Below are 24,004 nucleotides of genomic sequence, written 5' to 3'. Positions count from 1 at the left end.
TTTAATTCACAGGCATCTCTCTACAGCTCAGAAGCTTCCCTTACTGTGACAGATTGGAAAACTCCAGTACAATTTGTCTTTTCAAGCTGTCCCTGAAAGAAGGTTCTGGGGGAAGCTTTTCAAGTGCAGAAACATGTGCTGTGTTCTTTGCTTTTTTAGCTTATATCCAAGCCACTGAACTGAGAACATTTTATGTTCTGTCAGTTTTAATGTTTGTTAGTCTATTTCTTGTAATTGTGTCACTTGTGATATTCTGTTAGAACAAAGACTGGGATTTGCAAAAATGTGAGGTGTGAACGTAACACAGGAATTCACAGAGAGCTTTGTATTCACAAAATTCCCAAACAGAGGATGTGCAAGATCTCTGGTTCTCCTAAACAGCTTTGCCAACTCAGGCTTTGTCCTGTCTCTCATGTGGAAAGTGGAACCAATTCCTTATTCCAGAGCAGTGAGTTCTGCCTGCTACTCAGTATTAATACACACTTTTTCACTATTGTGGCACAAGTTCTTTGATTCCCTTGGCCAAATACTTTGTTTGCCAGAAAACTGAAGAGAACCCAAATTATTTGTGATTTTGAGTTACATTTAGTCTGGGTAAGTGTCAAAAATGGCAGGTAATGAGAGAAGTCAACACATTACAGAAGAAATATTCTGTGTCTAGGTTATTATAATATATAATTATAATATAAGCATAATTATATAATATATTAATAAGTATAATTATTTCATTTTGGTTTCTCATTAGGAAACATTTTAGAAGTTGCTTTAATGTAAAAGAAAGAAGTAGAGAAAATTTAACTCAATTTGATTTTAGAAAAATAAGTGAATCATTTCTATGGTAGATCAAGTTAATGGCTCATCTGAGATTTACTCAGCTGTTTTGGGAGGTAGTTTTCTTGGAAGAGAGGGTATTTCTGTTAAAAAAATTCAGGCAACATGTATCATCTTGTGATGAATTTGATAGCCAGTCCACTGGTCCTGCAATGCTGAAGTTCTTTTCACATGGTCATATACCAGCTGCTTATCAGTGCTGCTGGATTGCAGCTCTGCTGGTCAGCCAGAACCCAGCTTGTTACTGCCCTTACAGCAAAACGGCAAAATGACATCCTGGATGTTATTTTCTGCATAAGAAGTGTCCATAGAGAATCTTGTCACACAACTTGTGTTTCTTGGTAGCCTCTGTGGGTGCTTACATGTACTCCAGCTTCCATTTTCTTTAGGGAACAAACACTGGGATATTTCCTCTGCCCACAAAACACTCAGTAATATTTTGGGTTAAGTGTTTTAGCTCCTGCTTTTTGTGCATTTTCTCTACCTTAAGAGGCAATGTCTGCTCTCTCAGACAGTGCCTGCCTGCTCTGCTTCCCTGTTCCCTTACTCTGAACTTTTGTAATTGTTGTGCATTAATGGCTATTAAGGTTTGATCCCTTTCACTCTAAAGCCTCTTTGTGTCTCAGGTCACAGTTCTCACCAGCCACTAAATACTTATTCCAGTATTTCAGACATTATTCCTAGTAACAGTGTCAATCATTTTATGTCTTTTCTTCACAATGGGAAAGTACAGAAATAAAGGAATAAGAAAAACTGAAAAGAAAAACAATTTTATCTTCATTTTTTCTGCATCACAATTTTCTGTAGGTGTTGCAGTTTTGCCTTGTTAATTGCACTTCCTGACACATTGTGGATGCCATAAATCTGCACAGTGACATCAAATTTTGTCTTGGGAATGCTGAACAGTAACAGCTCAAGCTTTACAATCAAATTGTTTTTTATCTGCTGCTTACAGAAATCCCCAAACTGTGGCAAACGCCTGAGCCATACATTCAGGTTTGTACTGTCTGGTCTACACTCTTCTGTCTTTCAACTTGTACTTCTTATCTAAGTGCCATCCAATTTATTACTTGAATGAAAGACTCTTCACAGTACAGGAATTGAAAAGGCTTCAAATGCTGCAGGTTTTCAGCCATAATTGCTGCTCAACTTCAGCCTTATTTTCATGGGTAGCACTAACACCATGGTAATTTCTTTCTCTCCGGTGAGGCACCACAGTCAGCAATAGTTGCAAACAGGGATTGCACTTCTAAAGTCATTTGAGACTCAAAACAGCTAATTAAGGCTTTTTTAACCAGCATGCCATACTCTATAATTGCAACTTTGTTACAAATAAAATGTTGTAAGGGCAGGAGCACAAGTTTTTTCTTTTTCAGCATTGTCCTGAACCAGTCCCAGGACCCATACTGGCAGTTCTGTACTATGAAGCCCTGGGCTCAAGTCCTCAGAGGTTTCCCTTATCTGTGCAAATGAGTTTGCACTAATTTCCTCTCCTCTTGCATTGTTCTGAATGTCCTGCTGTGTATTTTCACTCTATTACCCAGTGTGCAGAGAGAAGAACAAGTAATATTGACCATTCAATAACTAATTCTCTGATAAAGAGGCCAGCTGAATGGAAAACAGCTTTCCACTTATTTCAAAGAAAAATATTGATAGACTTATCTTTTTAAGTAAAACAGAAACACAGTAACACCATCCATGTTTCTCATAAGTAAATATGTTTGCCACTGGTGAGGAACTCTCATGAACCAGTTTTTTAAACTCCTCTTGTGATTGTTCACATAGGTAGAAAAGAGCCAAATTCCCAAGCTTTGGCAAAAGCATTTGAGACAAGGTGCACACATTTTAGAGATAAGAGCTATCCACCTCCTTGCACATGAGCAGCCAAGGAACTAGAAGCAAGTGGAGGTGATATTAACTGGGATCAACAGTTGGAAATTTCCATCTCTGTTTTGGGTTCTGATTTAGCCTGTAACTCCAAGGAATTAGCATTCGTGAAAGGTCTTCTTTGCATAAAATTTTTGAAATAAAAACCGAAAAAATCAATCTCTGTAATGGTTGATGAAGCTTTGTCAACAAGGACTGATCAAAGCACTAAAATAAAATCATTCTCCATCCAGACGTTTTGGAATTCAGACTTCTTCCTAAAGTACTGGGTGAAAAATTTGAACTGATTTCTAAAACAATGTATTAGCAAAGCTGCAAATCAAAAGTATTTCAAAGGCACTTTGATTAACTGGACTACAGTCATGTATTGTACCAATTGATCTCTATTTCTTTCTTGCCAAGTACTGTTTCTTGTCTCCAGAATAAATTGTCCATATTCAGGAGTGACCTTAAAACGGCCATCAGGGAGAGATGACTCAGAGAAAAGCCTCAAGGTATTCCATGAGATCACGGCTCCCTGTGAATCTCTTCAATTTGAGGAGATGCTGCTGTCATCTTCTCTGACCTTAAAACTTGCAGGGCCAAACACGTGGTTTAGATGACAAATCTGATCCTTGTGCGCTTAGAAGACATTTTTAGATTTGCAGCCATGACTGTCAATGGCTTTGAGATAACACACTTCAAGTTTTGTTGACACTTAGAAAGTTCAAGGTAGTTATCCAGGATGATCATATTTAGCTCCTTCCTTTTTAATTATCTACCTTATATGCTTATGTAAACACCTTGAAATACTAAAATTCAAAGGATATTCCAGTTTTTGATTACTGAACAACCGAAATGAAAGATACCTGTTTGGATTTGTACCTATCTGGTCTTTTTCACCAAGACTCACTAGGGAGCTATCATTTATGTTTTCTGAATTTAAACACAGTATCTTGCAGTTGTTCCACTGTGAATTCCTGCTTTTTGGCTATCAAAATCATTTTGGATATCTGAGTCACCTTCTGTACCACTATGAATAATTTTGTTGAATTTAATATAGATACTCAGGCAGAAAACAGCCATATTACAAATATCTGATTCTAAATATCAAGTATTTAATTTTAAGTATTCAGAATATAAACCAAGAAAGAGTTGAGAGCAATTAGGCACCTGAATTTTGGGTTACAAAAAGTTGTGCTTTTAATATATAGGGAAAACTGTGGCAAATTCTTTTTAAATGAAGAGATACAAAACAAACCCACATGTAAATATGAAAATATCACATTTTCCAAATCAATGGTGTCAACAGACTTTTTTTTTTTTTTAATAAACTGCTTTCACCTTTTGATATAAGTGGAATTTTGACCTAAGCATAATGTGCACAGGAGTCTGCTGCATAATATCCATCACTAATTAGCATTTGTGTTATGTAAATTTGGTACAGCAGTTGAAAGCTGAAATCTCAAATGAAGTTTGCATCCAATTACACTATTGCAAACTGATTCTAACAATGTTTTACCACTACATAATCTGACTCAGAAGACCTGTATCTACCTTAATCTACCTCTTCCTGACCAGCAGTTTTAAGCTGCTGAAGAGACTCCAGCAGATCTCCATCAGTGAGTAATACACTTGTCATACTACATTATTCATCTGAGATTTTGCTCTAGGAATAGGATACTTCCATGCTGGTCTCTTGAATCCCAGAGCAAGGGGAAGCTATTCATCTTATGAATCATAATATGTCTAGAGACACTAAATGCTTGCCAGCAAGGAGAAATGAACTGCATGAAAACATCAACAGTACAAAATCTATGCTAAGGAGAACTACAGCACTTACGGCACACATTGATATGTAAAAAAGGGTTAAATCTAAGTAGATGCCAAAAGAAATAAAAAAATAAGTAAGAAACACCTGTATTGTCTTAAACTGAAAAGATTGGCTCCATCAAAATTTCAAATATCTGGCATAATTCTGTTCGAAATTACCAAAGGCTGTTCTGTGTTCCCAGCTTGATATTTAGCATTTGCATTGGGATCCTTCCAATAATCCTGAAAGTAGTTTGGTGTTTTTTTCTGGTATTCAGAATATACCATTTGTCCTTACATCTATTCACAAGGAATGGGGAATTTATACAAATCTCCAGTATTTCTCAGACATGAAATTCAGTGACCCCACATCTTTTTCAGTAAAATTCAGGAATCACTCTGCTTAGGAGATTTTCCTACAAAAACTCAAACTTATTGCACAGATTATGTTGTTTTGACAACTGAAGACATTGTTATATACATATACATTTAATATTGTTTGTTATCTAGTGTACATGGTCCAACACACTTTAAAATTAACTTAGAGGACAGTTACAGTCTTACACTTTAATTAATTAAATTTTATTAAAACCATATGACCAGATTAATTATAGATAGTAGTGGTGAATAAAGCCGTGTAAATTATGTCTTTTTTGGGGACAGTGAAATCGAAAAATTAGAAAAATTAGAAAAACAGCCAATGCTTTTATTGCCCAGAAAAAAAATATGAAAAACAATTTATGGTTAAACAAAAATGCTGTTTGATACACGGTAAAAGCGTGTTTCATTAGGGATTAATTAATTCCTGAATCAACAGAGGCCAAGCCACGTGTAAAACATGAAGGCATGAGCTTTAAATTTAATATTTCTCCCTCAATCCATTTTTTCCCCAGTGTATGATTTCCAACCCAAAAAAATTGTGCAACAGGGAAAAAAATAATAAAAAAATACAGGATGTTTTGGTGGAATATGCAGAACTGAACAAAACAGGCAATTTCATGTGTAACTGAAAAATCCATGGGTAAATTATTGTGCAACAATCAGTAAATATCCAATTGCCCGTTATGCATATTTGGGAGGTGTAAAAATAGGCACTTACTGGAATGGCAATGCTGCTTTATTTTAGTCTTTATTAAAAGTTATGTATTTAGTTTTCCAAGTATGGCAAAAGAGATCAGTCCTATAAAATACTACATTAGAGGGAAGATGAGGGTTTTTACCATGCATGGAGACAATTACACCAAGTCCTGTCATGAAACTCAAGAGAATTTGGGGAACATTAATATTGAAATATACTCTTGTGAACAGCATAATTAAGGTTTTTGTTTATCAGCTGGGAACCAGGAGTCTGTTTCAAGAGGCAACACCACAGAATCTCACAACCAGAAAGGGTAATAAAGTTCAAAAAACTTAGCTTTCTGACAGAACTGAACTGAGGTGTGTTTTTTCCTCTAAATGTGCCTTAGCAGCTTGATCTTCATTCAGTGAAGAATCTGTGGATTCTTCTGAGAGTCTGTTCATGGGCTCTCTGAGCCAATTGAATCGTGTTCAGATGCTGGGCATATCTCCATTTATAAATGATCATGTTTGGGGCTTTCATAAAATTCAGAACTTCATGCTTGTTCTTCCCTCTATGAAAGTTACTTTTAAATACATTTTAAAAAGCTACTTGGTATTGAAATGAGGAAAAGACTGCGTTTGGCTTCACTATCAAATTTATGAGTATAAGCCACAAAGCAACATTTACTCTTTATTGTTGCTTTCTGGTACAAAAAGAAGTTTCCACTCTCTGAAGTCTCTAGAAGGGAAGCCCCTTTGTGTTTCAGCAGTTTGGAGAGCAGAAGGAAGTCGAGAAGGACAAATCTGGCATAACATTTAAAACCACAGGGTTTGATTTTACTTTTTATTTTTTTTAAAGGAGAGGAATGCTTATTTGCAAAGAACTTTAACAAGGCTTTCTCATCCTTTAGCAAGATCTGAAAAAGCTGTATTAATTTTACAAAGAAATGAAAAAAAATAATCTTTCCCTGAAGAAAATATTATAAAAAATATTACCTCTTCCAGTTGTGGCAGTCAGGTTTGTGACTTACTGAGCATATCAAATGGTTTGCTATCTCATTTGTGACCCTCAGTGACCCAGCAGTGGCAGTGAAGAGAGAGTAAAGGAGAAAAAACCTGGGACACAGCACCTGGTTACACAGCCATCCTGTTGTGGAGTTCTGGCAAATATGAATGAAGACAAACTAAGTACAAATTCAGAAGATTTGTTGAAGATATGGAGGGTTTTTTTACAAGAAACTGGTGATACCACATTAGGAAATACTGAAGAGGAGTAAAACAAAGATTGTCAGTGATTTGCAGCTCATCATTCTGCAGAAAAAATATTGTCATGCAGTGCTGCAATCAGTTTCCAGGAAGTTTTCTGCCATTATGAATTAAAAAAATACCCTCAGGAAGATAGGATACCTGCTTTGAAGTCCTTACTCTCTATTTTAAGGCATAACAGTGAATAGAGCAAACACAGAAACTGATGGAAAGGGACATGACAATACAAAGCAAATTCTATTTAATAATTCTTTTTTAACGCTAATAACATAAAAGCACCTCTTGAAATAAAATGTGTTGAAAAACTGACTGAAACTATTTGGGAAATACCTACCTGTCTTGTGAAAGTTAGAAAACTGAAATGTTTTCATATTTTGCATGAAAATCTTTTCAGTGTTTATTTATTAGTTTTAATGGAAGAAGAAAGGGAAGCTCACACCCAACAGCTGCTGAGCTCAGGCAAAGTTTGGAAGCCCCAAGTTCAAGCCCCTGCTAAAGCTAGTGTTTGTTTATACAAAGTGTAAACGGAGAAGACTTAGTGGTTACAGAAGCTTGGTGGTTTTTATCTGCAGTGAAAGATAGATCTAAACTCACACTGAATCAGGAAAAACAGAGACTTGGCTGTGACTCACCCCCACTGTCAGGCTCTGTGCTACAGCCACTGGAAGAACATTTCACTCCTCCAGTGTCACCCTCCTCTCTCAGGAGAAGCTGCATCTTCACTAAAACCTTCCTGCTAAAACTAGTATATATTTCACAGTGAAGAGTGCTGGCTTCAAAACACTGACCTTTTCAAGTGAAGACCCATTCTGTTGAAACATTACTGAATAATTTCAGGGCTGTATCACCACCTTGTAGGAAATTAGTTGTTTGTCGTGGCTTAACAGTTTTATTATTTTCTTTTCTTTTTCAGACAGGAAGTCCAGGAAAATATAAAAATGATATAAGGTGGAAAAGTCACTCTAAATTGAGTAATATCTTAATGCCCTGGAACTTTAAATTCCAAAAAGCAATTCAAATTCTGAAACCCCTATATTATAAAAAGACAAAAAACTTTCATGCTGAAATTTTTCACTCTTTTAAAACTGCCCATAAAATTGTGATTTATATCAGCTAGATCTGCCTTTGCATTTACTTAATGCAAAGTCACCCATACATCTTGGCAGCACATTTGCAGTGCTGTCTGCTGGCTCTGTTAAAAGTAAATAGGGTTGAATGAAATAAGATGCTATGGATTTATCATGATTCCTCCAGAAAGTGCTTACATTTGGACAACAGACAGGAATAGAAAACAGAAAGCATGTAATACTTGCCCTCTCTTGCGTTACTTGCAATGGATTTTTCTACAATATGTTAATAAAATAATTACACTGATTAAGAAAATAGATTAAATTAATATTCCTGTCTTTAATTTATTTCAAAAATGTTATTTTAGTGACATAATCCTGTTGTGGATCTTGAAAATTTATTGCAGCAATGTGCTTACATGCATGTATACATGGGTCCTTTCAGCAGAAGTATCTCAGAGTTTTATAATGAATCTGTAATTAGGATATATAATGTCACCATTGAAATGTGACTACTTACTGGGCAGAGAATGGCTTCCACTCACAAATGTGTTTTGCAAATCATTTCAATTCACATTTACATATGCATGTACTTTCTTTAAATCTGTGGGAGTAATACTAAAACCAATCTATTTACAGGCCCTAAGAGTTAACATCACTATGTACAGCAGCTGAATTCAGCTCACCTCCTATCACAAACAAGGGTGAAGAAATCTCATCAACAACATAGAATAAATTCTCTATTTCACATAGAAGCACAGGAAATAATGTGTTTAATATTACAGCAGACAGAATTTGTATTTTGAAGGGTTTATCTAAGGTGAAAGTCCCAACAACCTGAAACTTGATCATTCTATATTGCCTGCCCAGACAAGAGCACTTAAATCTCCACATACTAATCCTTTTATAGCTATATGTTAATATGCTTTCTTAATCTTTCAAGGAGCATTATTAAGTAAAATTATTTTAGAGGTCTTTCACATTAAACAACCCTTCCCCACACAGAAATGTGTGCAATGAGAGCTTTTTCATAATGAAAAGTGATGGTCATTCTAAATAGAGGAGTCAGTACTGCTGGGTGTGTGTACAGTTAAAAACAACTACAACAGCCATTGTGCTTTCTTCAGGTGTCTTTAGAAATATAGTTTCCCAGGCTGTAATTTGGAAGTTAAATACATTTAACAGATTGGGTTTTATTCAGGAAAATAAACTAGCATAGGCTCTTTCTGTGAAAATTTTTGAAAAGTATAAATACCACCAAGGTCCTGCCAGAAAATGATGTATATTGTAAGAATATTTTCCTGTAAGTCCTCCTGCCTGGTCTGAGAAAGCATGATCCAGGGCATTCACTCTGGACCCAGGAAAGTTTTGTCTTCCCTCTGGTCTCTGCCAAAATCTTTGTTCTGGAAGTGCACTTAATCACCTGGCTTTGTTTTTCTTTACAGTTTCTGTCATAATTAGATTACAAACTCTGTGTTTGGTAACACATTTGGCATGAAGGGTCACTTATCTCATTTGACCCACTAAGTGCTGCCAAAATTCAAATCACACAGACGTCTCCTGATGTGCCAGAATTTCACCTCAACGTTATAGGCCAACACTATATGGGGCACTTTAATTTAGCACTGAGAGGGTGCAAAAATGGGAATCTGAGGGGGAATAGCAGGAAACAGGACTAAGCAGAGGATGAAAAGTTCAGGAAAATAAGTTAAACTTCTGCTAAAACCAAGTGGAGACTCCAGATCTGGAAGGTGGCAGTTGCTCTGCTTGGCCACCATTTACACACCCTGCTGTGGCATGTGCCCACACCCCCCACAATATCCTATCTCTGAGGGTAAGAAAAGGAACTTTTCAGCCCAAGGGATGCATGAGCTCTAATCTCACCTTTTGACTGCTGGCAAATACGCATGTTTTCCACAATTTCTGTTAATGATTCATCTTTGCAGACTTTCTCTAGAGTGGGATTTAAGGGAGATGATGGTTACTATATACAAAGATTCACTTGACTCACTGATTTTCCTATGTGCCAAGTTACTCTATTTAAATCCTAAGAATCCCATTGTAGACTCTTGAGGTACAGCTAGGAATGCACCCCTCATTTTCAATAAGAGTGACTGAATTCTGCCCTGTGAAAAAATGCTCATCTTTCACTTCCCAGTTGCAACAGCGTCTCCAATCACTCAACTGTTCAGCTCACAAGACCAAACATCCTGATACTCTGTGTTCTTTTTGTGCTTCTCACAACTGATAAAGGTTTACCGTGTTTTCTCCTAAGTAGTGGGCCACATGAAAGCAGCCTGCCAGAATCCTGTTCACTAAATGGAGTAAGCACTGGCTGTGGATGTAAAGCTATTTCCTACAAGGGTTGCTGTGAAAAAGACTCCAAATAAACAAAAAAAGCTGAGACATCTGAAAATACAGTGCAGTGCTGAACAGGTTCATGAAACAGTTCTGCGAGAACTAGTACTACCAAAGGCACCATGGCCATGTCAGTGAAGTTTTTCTCTGCAGGATGAATTATCCAGGGCTCTGAGCCTCACTAATGCAGTTGTATCGATTTTGAGACCTTGCTAGCCTGGTTATCCTGACACAGCACAATGCTCTGTTAGCGTGTATTCTTAGCGGTCATTCTCAAGAGAAGCAATTAAAGTGTCACTGGGTCATAATTGTCTCCACAGAGGATGTTTTCTTTAAAGACCTGTTTGTTTGAAAAACAAAGCAAAACATATTGCTTAAGTTTTATTTTCAGACCTCCACAGGGAATTTTGCAGTACTGTGCATGTAACTTACAAATTATCACACTGTTTATTTTTAGAAGCAACTACTTCAGTGACATAGAGAAATTCACCTGGTTCTAAAGGAAACAGATCTGACCAACAGATCTCAGAACTGCTGGGTGGTGAACATGGGTGGAGGGAGCAGAAAAGTCCTGGTCAGGGGCTGTGGACTGAAGATATTGAAGCCCATGCCAGTGCCATCCAGGAGCAAATCTGTGGGCAGGGTGAGAAGCTGAGAGCCCAACACCAGCCCTGGATTTGGGCGACCAGTCACTGAGGACTCTCCAGCCCCATTACTGGGGAGCAGATGGAACTTCTGTCAATTTCAGGTCAACTTCATATGAAAAACAAAACAAAATAAGTAAATAAGGAGTCCTTAGAGGAGCCCTGCTGACCCCTTTGAGCAGAGGTCCAGAAGAGGGCAGTGAGGAAAATTGGGGGACTGGAACATTTCTCTTACAAGGAAAGACTGAGGGAACCGGGCCTGTTAAGCCTCGAGGAGAGAGAGCTGAGAAGGGCCCTCATTAATGTGTATAAATACCAAAAGGGGAGTGCCAAGAAGATGTCACTTGTTGGGTCACAGGGTCTTCTTGGTGGTGCCAAGCAATAGAATGGTTTGGGATAGAAGATGACCTTGATAATCGTCTTGTTCCACCTCGTGCCATGAGCAGGGACACCTTCCCCTATCCCGGGCTGCTCCAGACCCGATCCAACCTGCCCTTGGACATCTGCAGGGATGGGGCAGCCACAGCTTCTCTGTGCCAGCGCCTCACCACCTTCAAAGTAATTTTTTTTTCCTAATATCTGATCTAAACCTACTGTTTCCATCTGAACCCATTCCCCCCTGTCCTGTCACTACGTGCTCTTGTAAATAGCCTTGCCTCATCTTTCCAGTAAGTTCCCCTCAAGCACTGCAAGGCCGCAATTAGATCACCACAAAGATTCTCTTTTCCAGGCTGAACAATTCCTTCGCCTCAGCCCCTCGGGAGAGGTGCTCCATCCTTCTGGACGGGCAAGAGAACACGAGGCCACGGGAAGGCACTGGAAATTCCACCTGGGCACGGGGAAGAACTCCTTTCTGGAACACGCTGTCCAGAGAGTGCGCGGAGTCTCCCTCAGCGGAGCTATTCCAGAACCATCTGGACGCAATGCTGCTCCATGTGCTCTGGGATGGCTCTGCGTGCCCCTGTGCCCCCCGGCAGTCCGGGAGCGCCCTCAGCCCCCGGCCCCGCCCGCAGCGCTCCCGCCCCGCCCCGCGCGTTCCCGGATGGAAGCGGCGCGTCCCGCGGCCGCGTGACCGCTCCCTCCCGGAAGTGCGGCGGGAGCGGGAGCGGGGCCGTGCGGAGCCGGGAGGTGCCGAGCGCGGGGTGGGCACGGCCGGGAGCAGCGGGACTCGGCGCGGGCAGCGATGCGGCTCCGCCCCCGCCCGGGCCCGCCGCCTTTGCCTCCCGCCGGGCGCCGGTGACCGTCACAGCGTCCCCGCCCCGGCGGAATGAGCCCCGCCGCGCCGCCCCGCCAGCGCCGCGATCCGGTACGTGCCGGGCCGGGGGTGCGGGGGGAAAAGCCTTTGTTGTGCCCTCGGGCCCGGGGCAGCGCCGGGAGGAGCTGCGGGAGGGCCGGGCCGCGTTCGCCTTGCGCCGGGCGGGCGGTGTCGGCTTTGCGCGGTGCGGGGATCCAGCGATCCCGGGATCCGGGGATCCCTCCCCGGGCTCCTGCAGGCCCTGGGTGAGAGCTGCCCGCCGCTCGGCCGCGGAGAGCCCCGCGGAACAGCGCCGTGATCGCCGCCCGTGCCCTCATTACCCCCCCCAAGTGCAGTTTGTTTTGGGAAGTTCGCGTCGTGTAAGAAAGCAGAAGGGCGGGGGGGGGGCGGTGGGTTGGTCGGGGGTTGTTTGGCGTCTTTGGGCTGCGGCAAAGTTTGTAGCAGGGAGCGAATGGTGTGTGAGGAGAGCTCCCCTCGGTTCACCGGCTGCGCGCACCATCTTAGACGTGGTCAGGAAGTGGAGTTGACTCAGGCTGGGTTTCACCTGATGATGTCGTCTGCTGAAATTCCCGGGAGTCCGGGGAAATTTGCATCACACTGAGGCTGTTCGAGGGCAGAAGTAGGTGAGAAAGACCATAAAGAAAGGAAAACGGCAAAACAAAGGAAACAGCATGAGAGATATCGACGAGCTCTCGGTGTATTTTTAGCTGTAGGATACTGAAATCAGAAATTTGTTTAAAAACGTATCTTTGCTTTGTGACTGTAATCTTAATTTCTTTTCTAAAGGGGTGTTAAGGGTCATAAAAATAGTATTTGAACAAAATGGATTGTCTTGAACCTCTTGCCAGGAAGAACAATCTGTGACAGAGTCAAGCAGGGTCCTTCTTACTGGTTCTGCAGAAAGCATTATTTTGATAGATATCCCATATGGTTACAGGAATTTTTACCACAGTGGTTCTGAGCAAAATCATTTGTATGACTGCCAAGGCATTTTGCTTTAACCATAAGAAAAAAAAGTTAAAAAAAAAAAAAAGTATCCCTTTCTGTTTTTTACTAAAAGTTCTATTATTTCTGGAAATAAATACCTCTTTTTAGAGGGGCACTTAGCAGTTGTTGTCTCTTCTGAAAGTATTTTACCTGGCGTCTCTATCTGGGCCTTCTGGGATGTGTGGCCAGGACAACCATAAATGTTTGTGAAGGATTTCCAGTGTGTGCCTATTGCATGGTATTTCCCCCTCGCTCTGTAAGGGGATATTTACTCAGGAAAGGGAAAGTAATTTTTACATAATATGCCTTTTGTATATAAAGCTGCAGACTTGCCGGGCTTTGGTACATCAGCAGAAACTGCGTTTAACTCTCTTCTGGAAATCTGAGATTTTAAATATCCAGAAATATCCTTGGTGTTATATTCCCTTGAAACAGCTTTCTGCCAAACTTTTGACTTTGGTACTTTGCAGCCTGCTTTTAAACTGTCAGTGAAAATAAAGAATTACATTCTGTACTTGCATAGGCGGCGCAAGCTACTTGTTGCTATTAAAAACTTACTTATGCTATAGACAAATATAAAATGAATTTGAAAGGCCACCAAGTTTTCTTTCTGGCCCTAGTCACTGATTTCAGTGCATGTTTTTTACAGTTTTGCATTTTGAGTTGAAATCACATAAAACTACTTTTTTTCTTTTTTTTGCTATGGGTTGTGTTTCTCTGTTGATTTTTATGCATTTGAAAGCACCTAAACATAAATATACAGGAGAGAGAATGAAACCAATTGTCATTATCAGCATAAGTTAGAGTGGAGAAGAAAGAGCTGAGGATAGCAATAAGAAACAGTTGACTAGCACTTAAATCTCACTAACGTCTCTCTTCATTCATTCTTCCCAGGTTTTCTGTCTGCATTGGTTATTTTTCCAGCCTTGCATATACAATCTTTTCACATCTGTTCACTTTTTTTCTCTTTGCCTCTCATGCCCTTTTAGAAGTGGTGGTAATTAGGAATTTGTCCTGTTGAATGTTTCCAGGCACTGTGGTATACCCAGGCATAGGCTTCTGTGTGTCTTGCCTTACAAAACTACCTCAGCCTGGTTTTTTTCTTTTTTGTTATATTTTCCTGTTGATGACAAGTGGATATTTTTGGTGGTGTTTTTTCTCACAGTTTTTGTGACGGGTTCATATGGTCCTTATGGGCATTTCTGTCTCTTTGTCAAGAGCAGTCTGCTTCCTGTGTATTTAGCAAAACCTGGTTGAGACTAAAGGAAGTCTTGAGTGAAATTGTTACACTTCCCAGAAGCAGCAGCCTGATACTTGTAGTCATAAAATTCTGGGATCTTCAAAAAACTGTGCTCCCAATCAAAGCATGAAGACCGTGCATTTTGGCGTGTGTGTCCTGGGCCCTGCATTTTTAGGATGAAATAGAAGGCACTTGCTTCAGTGCTTGACTAATGCCTGTGGTCTCCAATAGCCTCTTGTAACTTGGCTCTTGGCACTGGCACAGGGTTCCCAGAGAAGCTGTGGCTGCCCCATGCCCGGAAGTGTCCAAGGCCAGGTTGGATGGTGCTTGGAGCAGCCTGGGATAGTGGAAGGTGTCCCTGCCCATGCCAGGGGGCTTGGAATGAAATGATTGCCAAGTTTCCTTCAAACCCAAGCCATTCCACGATTCCCTTTCCCCTCTACAAAATAACGCAAGTCTCTCTTCACAAGAGACTTCCCTTCTTTAGATTTCTTGAGAAAATGTCCAGTTTATGTTCCTGTGACATTCTGTTGCTTCTTGTCCCACTCATATCAAAAGGCTTCTTAGTGGAATTATCCTTTCAAATGGAAGTAGGAAATCTCTCATTCAGTTTGTGCTCGGTACTTAGAGGGGATCTGTTGCAGCTCTGTGAGAAGTGGAGGTGTTTGAGTGGTGGGAATTTAGATGTTGTAGTTCTTAACTGAGAGAGGGTCACTTCCCTTAGTTCAGTGGGTTTCTTAAGAGGTGTGTTACAGTGTGTGTTTTCCATAAAAGTGGGGTTTTGGTAATGTTTTAGCTATTCAACTTGTGTGGTGGAATTTTGGCAGGAGTGTATGTTCAGTATTGGAAAGAGCTTAACCTAAAACCTCTCGGCTATAAACTTCAACTCTGTTGGTTCCATTTTATCCAAATTTAATAGCTTTCCAATGTGTTTTTTGGTAGCCTGGTTTAAAATTATTCTTTATCAGCTACAAGTTTTTTTTATGTTCTGTACAAGGAATCACTTTGCAACCATGCATGTATCTGTCAATGTTGTTGTGATGAGTGTTTGCATATAGCATTTGGGAAATGTAGTGGAAAGTCAGATAGTCTTTCAGCTGATTCAGAAAGTCATTGGCATGGAATAATCCAGAGAGCTCACATATCCAAATTCCCTGAATTAGATTACTTATCCTTGATACTGCTTTGCATCTCCCAGAAGCCATTTATCACTTCATTTTTTGGTGAAAACTATTATATGAACTACTTTTAATTTTAACAATCTGCATCAACTCATCCGCTGCAGACGAGTCGTGTGACATTTGCTCCTTGCACTATATTGTGACTTGAATTCTTAAGTAGTTCAAAGGTGAGGTATCATTTGATGTGTAATTTACCTGTGTGCATTACAGAAAGAAAAAACAATTGTGTGCCAGGGAATATGCAACAGAGTAGCTCTTGGCATAGGCAGCGCTGCTGCTGGTGGAGTAAATGTCTCCAGCAGTTGGGAAACTTCCAAAGTTCATGGGGTGGGAACCTCTTATTGTTGTGCAGTGGAAGGGATCACTGGGTGAAACTTGGGAGCCAAGCTTTCTCTTGGCCTCCTTCCTGGTTGTTCCTTTAATGTTCATCCCCTCCCAAGAGCTCACTTACCAGTTGGTCAAGTCTTTTGCAAAATCGATTCATGAGCAGGGCTTCGAATAGAGATGAAGGAAATGGGGGGGGCGGGGGGGTGTGATGACTTGATTTCTTTCAAATGCCTTGTTTTCTTGTGTGCTGAATGTTCAGCAATTAAATTAGACTTGGGTGTCTCTAAAAGGGTTTGGGGTGGTTGCATCAGCGGTTGCTTCCTGAACAACTGAAATGAGGTGTAGGTGCAGAACTCTGACCTGGGGAGTAGCTGGTGTAACTTTCTCCTCTGGTGTCCTACTTTCTAGCTCTGTTCCATGCTGACTTTTTCTTTGGAAAAGTTCACAAAAGCTTTCATTTTCCTGGCTTTCTTTATACATACTTGGTTTCTCATTGATGAATCTGCTTTCTCCATTAGTGTGGCCTGTAGCCTATGAAGGGCAGATGATTTCAGTACACAGAGTTTAAAATCAATGGGTTAAGTAGAAGTAAAATCTGAACACAAGTTGTTGTTTCAAATGCTTAATAAATTAATCTAGTGATTCAGATTAGCTAATAATTTCTCTAAATTCTTTAGAAGAGACACATGTTTACTGTCTTCACAGAAGACAATAGGTCTCTGAATTACTTAATCTGTAGACATTACCTCAGCAACAAAACTATCACTCTTAAGGAGCAATTTTTCTTCAATTTTAAAACAGATAGATTCCTTGGTAACAGATTAATTTGAGAGTTACTTGTTTGTAATCAAAACTCTTGCAGATAAAACCAGAACGTTTTGTAACAAATTTATATAATGAGTGGTTAATATAGTTTCTTCAGTTTCAGGGATGGAGCAATATATAATGAAAATATTTAATTTTAGCTCCTTTTTGTAAGTGTCAGATGTACCAGTGGGCATACTGATATTTACATATCAAGCTGAGTAACTGTTCTTGTAACAGGACAAAACAGTCATTTTAACTAACATGTCTGTGCTATGTGCAAAGTTAATTGAAGCAATTATTTTTGTACATCTGGATTTATACCTTTTTTAGGTGTTTTTTCCATGCATTTGGGAAGTTCTGCATAAAGTCTATGAAATTATTTAAAGTCATATTATTTGAGTTGTAAAAATGTTATTCTGAAGATGAAGTTGTCTGAAATCTCTGGCTGATTTGTGTGATTGCAGGTTAATGTAATGCACTGCTGTACTCACTGTCCAAGTGGGTGTGATCTCACTCTTGGGTCTGGCACTGCACTTGGCATATGGTGGTTTCAGAGGAATAAAATGTATGAAATCTATTTTCAGTGAGTTTTTCTGATCTCTGCAGAATATGTCAAGGTAGATTTTTTTTTGTTTATTTATGTGCATATAGCAAGCTAATTTAAATTAAAAATGGCAGCAGAATGATATTTGGGTTGTGATGGGTGATAAAGCTTGTAAGAACTTCTTATACTGAAGAAGTTTGCATAAATACATTTTATGCAAGTTTTGCAAAATCCACTGGGCAGGTGGTTGGTCCAGGGGAAAAAATACAGTAAATAAATCTGAAAGACTTGAATTAATACTGTTGCATCTCATGAGACGCTTGTGATTAGGCAAGTTCCTGCCTTGCTTGTGGCAAAAAAAAAAGCCTTTTTAGTAAGGTTCTCCTAAAGCATGGGTTTTCCCTTTTGAAAAAAAAAAAGAGGGAGGGAAGAGAGAAGGCAGAAAGCATTATATAGGCAGAAGTGAAAAAGAAAAGCTTCCATATGCAGTGACCTGCTCAAAATTTGTGTGGCAAACTATATCCAGAGTTAATTGCTATGATTAGTTATATTAATAAGATCATCAAGCAAAATCCACCTTTATTCTGTAGTCAGTGGTTTTGAATATTGTTTTACAGGCCAGGCATCATTTTTAATGATTAAATGGCAGTTGTGTTTGGAAATGTGCCATCCCCTCCAACAAGCGTGAGACTGCTCACTGAGTGCTGAGGGGAAAGATATATGGCAGTAACATCATCAAGTGTTAGTCTGGGTTACTAATAAATTACAGTGTCTGAGCCTTCAGAGGTTTCCAGAGTCACTTGTAAAGAAGGGCTCAGTGCTTGATGTTGGCTGACTTCTTGATTTCCTGATAGTAAATTGCCTTTTTCCCCGCTGTTTGTTTCTCTGCTCCGGGAGAGCGCTTTTCTGCGGTGGCACCGCTCCATGTGTGCGAGGTGGCCTCGTGGGGATGATTCACAGCGGGGTTGTGTCTCCTGTGGATGGAGGCAAAAAGCAGCAGACTCAGATCTGCTTCTGGTCTGCCTTGTTTGACAGCACCCAAGATGAAACCAAATCTATTTACTCCACAGCCAGGCCACCCCGACAGGCCTGTGCCAGCCTCTTTGCCTTGCTACTTACTTCTGTCTTGAGCAACTAAGACTGTGTAAGTGGGGAAACTTTCAGGAGACTGCCAAGCTTTGGATTGTTTTTGTAGTGGAAAAAATTATCTTAAACAGATTATATCAGAATGGTTCTTAAATCCTGAGGTATAAGAAAAACAGTACCTAGTTGTTTTTTGAACAGTAGAATGATAGAAGTTGTCTACTTGTCTTTGAAATTTAGATGCCAGTTTCTGTTGGACTAGTTTGTGAGCTGGACTCAATCATCCTTCCAACTCAAGATATTCTATGAATTTTTAGGATATTTTTTATCTCTGTGGGTCTAAACCAGTTTAGCTGCAGTCCAATCCTGAGATGTCAAGTTTTGCTGTATTGATGGCTTTTAGAAATTACTGCTTCATATTCACTAAAGCAAGTGTGTATGCTGCTCTACCTCTTGACCTGCCTGTCTTTCCTAGGATGTGTCTAATCAGCTGTTGTGGATTAGTTCAAGACTGTTGTGGCAAATTAGTATCAAATGCAGTTTGGTCCTCTGGCAGAATTGAGTTTTAGGCCTTTTTTCTCAATTTCCTAGCTTTAAAGCATCAGTTGTTTTTTGCACAAAGTCTGACACTCGGGCACAGAGGAGGCCTGGAATGAGCTGTGACACTCAGGATCTCCAAGATGCAGCTGTGTGCACAAATGTGACCACTGCTTTGCCGTGAGAGGTAACAGGGCAACAAATGGCTGATCAACCTCCTCCTGGCAGCATCTGTGAGTATGCACTTTTGCCTGCTGAAAGCAGTTGTACCAATGCCATGTGAGCTTTGCAGGTGATGCCATTCTGCAGAAGTTAATGAGGAGAACATTCTGCTGCCCTGTACAGCTCCTTTGCAGCAAATGAAAGTGCCTGTCTCCAGAGAGTGTAGGCCAGTGCTTTTCACAAATCTTACAGATTTTTAAAGAAAGCCAAAACAACCCAAACCACCCCAGACTAGCTGTGAATCTGCTAGAGAAAGATTATTTTTTTTGTTACAATTGAAATTAACTTTCTGTTGGCTTATACGAAATCCTGTTCCAAGTGCAAAGAAAAAAGTTAAGATTAGTATTTTCGATTTGGTGAACTCTTGATTGTGTGTAACTGAAGCATTTAAGGAAAAAATGTCTTCATTTAATACACTTTCACATGCCAGTGATTTGTTGGAGTAAGAGTAATGGAGTGAAACTAAGGAGGGGAAAAGATCACTTTGGCTGTATACCAGGAAACAAACCCGACAGCAATAGATTATTTGAATAGAAGTTTCCCAAGAGGAATTGTGGTGGAAATACCCCTCTTTTGGGTCCTGTAAAACTAGACTGGGCAATGAAAATGAAAAATGCTGTAAGAAATAATATTTCATTTCTTCTCCAGGGAAATGCATAGATGACTGCTGTAGGGAATGGTCTGGGACATCTAATACAGAGCACAGTGTGTTTCCTGTATTACAGAACAATAATGCAAGGCTAATGCTGAGGGATTTTTATCAGTGAGCTTGGCTGATGTAAACTAGACAGTTTCAGCTCCAGCTCTGATGAGTACTTGGGCTTTCTTACAGCTGAGGTAAAATTCAGCTTCATTTTTCAAAGCTTTAGGATAGGAAAGAAAATTTAGAGAAAAGCCTGAAAATAGCATGTACACAAACTTACAGTTTTTACAACTAATAGTATTATCTTGCTAATTTTGAGCTGCTGACTTCAGTGTCATCAGTCATAGGTACACCCATCATCCTTCTGAAAAGTTGGGCATTTCCCTTGTGCTGGGTTTTGCCTTGCCGGGGCTTTTTTGCCAAAACCACCATGAGGAAGGATGTGCTTTGAAATGCTGCAGTCTAAGTTGCAGCTATTTTGAGATGTTTGTGACCCCAGCTGCCTGCCCTCTCTCTGCTGGAGTTTACTGTCCCTGGGCAGGGGTGACAGGGTGTATATGGAGTTCCTCAGCTGTCACGGCCCAGTCCATGGTAGTATTTTTTTCTCACTGGGAAAGTGTGGAGAGAGTCATGAATTGGCTCGTGGTGTGGTTGCTGATTGTGTCTCCTGGCAGGGACAGGCTTCCAGCAGAGCTGTGGGATGGCAAGGGTGAGATGTTAAGCTTGAAGCACACAGGAGCAGCCAGACCTTCTGATTAAAGCCCCGAAGCTTGGGTTTGTGTAAACTTGGTTACTATTCGGTGGTTCCAGAGCAAACATATATACTTAAAGAAGCATTTTTAATACCATGTTCTAAAAAGCCTCAAGACTTTTTAACTGATATAAGCTGCCTCTTCAGTGTCATAGGAGTTTCCTTTGTGTAGCCCAACTGCTCTTCCCTTCTTTTGCCCCAAAAAGGAGATTTTTTCATGTTAGAAGTACTACAGATAATGTAAAGTATAATACCTCCTTAACCTATAAGTTTTCTACCTTAGGTGATGGATATATGTAATTCTGTTCACTCAAATGGTGCAGTGATGGATGGGGATTAAAATCAATAAATGCTAAACGCTGTATTTAAATTTTCGTAGGTATATCTTGAGTATGTTTTCAGAGGAGATAATAACTGAACAAATTGGAAAACTGCCTGAGCTTAATAGACCTTTTAGACATCTGTTATTATGTTGTGGATCATCCAACAGGAAACTTAGTTTAATAGTTAGCTGTTTAGGAAATATGACAGCAATTCTTTCAAAAAGATCAATTGTAAAGGGATGCAAATCCTCCTAATTAAGAAAACAATTTTTTGCTAAGTTCATTTTTTTTCTACTTACTAATGAAAATCATGGGAATTTATTTAAGCTTTATTGGCTTATAAGACAAAGTCTTAAACAGAAAAAAATTACATTTCAAGCCATAGGCATTTCATGCCACCAAATTAGTGTGACCCAGGGTGGTGGGTGGCTGTTACACAAATCCTGCTGTGATCAATGAGAAAGGGACATGGCTTTTTTCATTCTTAGGCCTTCATAAGCAGATGCTGCCTAGAACTGTGTGATCCAGCAGGATCCAGGGGCAGTGCAGAAATAACTTTGTCTTTGGCCTTAGAATGTCTTTCACTTCAGACGTAACTATTTTGATTGGCTTTGTTTATTTCCTTCATTTTTATATTCATAAATGTATTCTTTCTCAGCCAAGAAGTGAGAAGATGATGTTTTTACCAAGAATTTGCCTTTTCTGTTATTTGAAAAATGAAGCTGAATCCTGGAACAAATATTGATAGTTTTATATATAGCACTTACGTATTAATTATATAATACTATGTAATACTTTATTCACTGGTTATCATTTAATGAGAGGAAATTAAATAAGTATCTGTAACTACGCCATGTTTATTTTGAATGGTTTTTTGGGAGTTGATTTTACTGAATGAAGGATTTACTTCAGATTTTTCTTTTTATTACAGCCAGCCCTTCAAGTTTCACAAACTATATTTGGTTTCTGAATTATGTATTTACTAGGAATAAAAAGCTGGAGGAACACAATGTTATTTACCAGACTTCAGACAGTGATCTTTATATCAACCAGTGATGAAATATCAGTATTTCCAGAGAGGGGACAGAAAGTTAATTCACAGCAGCTCTGCATTTCGTGCAATGTTGAGCCCAGCTCAGGAAAAGACTGTCACCATCTGAGTGCAATATGCAGTGCATGCACTTGGAGTTGGTTGGTGTGACCCTGGAAGGAACCACTTTGATCCTGGAGGCCCAAACCCTGGGAAGAAGGGATGCTGGAAGGAAGAGGCTCAGCAGGAACTGATCACTGAGTTCACAACGTGCTTTTCTTCTCATTCTTGAAGGGAGCAGGACAGGATCACTGGTTTGCTTGGAGAGCTGTCCTTGGGCTGGGTTCTGGCAGGCTGGATTTGACTTTGGGGTGTGTTGGGTACCCTGCAGAAGAGTTTGTTCAGCCATTCCTGGCAGGGACGTGCTGGCTGCAGTCCCTCAGTGAAGTGCCGAGGTAAACCACTGCTGTGGTCACTGTTAATGTGCAGCACCTGGTGTGCACCTGCTCTGCCCTGGCAGAACTCCTGGGACCTGCTTGTTGCACTGAGCTGCTCCTACAGAGACAGCTGGACCAGCATCCTCCTAACAGGGCAGCTCTTCAAATAAGTTTATGAAGTGTTTTGTGGCTTTATTATTGGGGGTGTAGAAAATTCTTTGTATGTTCCTTTGTATGTGGTGCTTTCTTAACGAGCCAGTCACTTTTTCACTGAAAAAGTTGTGCTAATTCCAGCACAAGATGTAAGAGACTGGGAATGTGCTCTTGTCTAGTTCAGAGAGGTTGAAAAGTAACTTTTAGAATAATGTTGATAAATACTCTATTTCAGAGAGGGGAACGAGATTATATTTTTAAAAGTCATGTTATTGATGTAGGAGGTCACTTTGAATCTTAAGATCTCTTCTTGAAAGTTAGGAAAATGGAGATCTGATACAGCTTTTGATGAAAATCTGTGAAAATACATTTTTTGGAAGGTAGGCTGTGCTTTCTTTACACTGTGTGTACAAGTAATTAATTAACAATAATCAATTTCAGATGGCTTTAAGTTTAGCATAAGTATTTGACTAGGAGAGCACTTCATTTAATTCCTAAATAAGATATGCTTTGAGAAATCTCCTTTTTTTTCATGTTGTTTCTGCCTACTTGCTCACTGTGGTATCAGCTCCTCAAAGATTCTAATTTAACAGAATCTGGTCTATTTGCAGAGCAATTATCAGGTGAAACCAGTACCTTCCTTAACAGACCAGTAGAACTGATAAGTCCATCATGTTTGGGCTCTGGAAGTACAAGCAAAGAACCTTCGATTTTTAATTATTTTTTTTTAATGAACACAAAGAAGTGTTCAATGAAGACAGTAAACACAAACTCTGAATTCAATCAGCACTGACTGCTGTACAACATTCAGTATATCACTTCATTAGAAAAAAAAAACAAACAAAGGAACTTGACACCCTTTAAAAATACATCTTATTTTCATTTTGAAAACCAGAAACTTCTTTCACCCTATCTATTGAAGCTTGTTTTCCTGTTCCCACTGCATGTTTGCCCTGATGGTCAGACACTTCAGCCTGGCAGAATGGCCACACAGACTGGTTTGTTGGGCTGTGTCCAGACAGGCACAGCATTGCCTGAAAACTCTTGGAGCTATTGTCTGATAATGTTCCATCATTTCTGCTGCTTTGTTCATGAGAGCCTGCAGAGCAATAAATGCAGGTTCTAGCATGAAAACTGTCCCTCTAAGTTGTTTCATCCTGCAGATAGCAGACCTGTCTTCCTGCACTTCACTGATTTAATTCCACCCAATTGTTCTCCGACTGGTTTTGTGAACTGCAGCTCTCTCTGTTCCCAACCATTTGGTCTAATAGGCTATGATGAGGGGTTGATACTTGGAAAACCATTTTGTCAGAGCTGATGACGGTGGCTAATCAATGATTCATAAATAATTTCTTCAGAGTAGTACTTAGTCTCCTTCCCAGGCAGAGCGTGGTAGAACAAAGGGTGTAGTTGCATCTCTGCTCTCACATTCAGGCTGCCTGTGCAGGGTCCACTTCGCCCTGGTGACCATTGGTGGCCACTCAGCATGGCCTGGTGTCAGTCTGAGGACTGCAAATGTCTTTCTCCAAACACCTCTACCCTTCAGGACAGCATCTTGAAAGCTTGTGTTCTCTCTCACCA

General features: G+C 40.1%; 1 protein-coding gene across 2 annotated transcripts in view; it reads left to right on the top strand.

Annotated features, from left to right (window-relative positions):
• Positions 1-12,072: 12,072 nt before the first annotated feature.
• The window catches only part of SPOPL (speckle type BTB/POZ protein like), a 33,224-nt gene continuing 21,292 nt past the window's right edge, over positions 12,073-24,004 (top strand). For both annotated transcript variants that reach the window (XR_001331270.2, XM_005519599.3), the window contains exon 1: positions 12,073-12,209. The gene's annotated coding sequence lies outside the window, so the exon portion shown is untranslated. The remainder of the gene's footprint in view (positions 12,210-24,004) is intronic.

Source organism: Pseudopodoces humilis, chromosome 8 (genome assembly GCF_049639895.1).
Source record: "Pseudopodoces humilis isolate 2021_Gansu_Grassland_sample_001 chromosome 8, ASM4963989v1, whole genome shotgun sequence".
Taxonomy (NCBI): domain Eukaryota; kingdom Metazoa; phylum Chordata; class Aves; order Passeriformes; family Paridae; genus Pseudopodoces; species Pseudopodoces humilis.
This window is presented reverse-complemented; position numbering and strand designations above follow the sequence as displayed.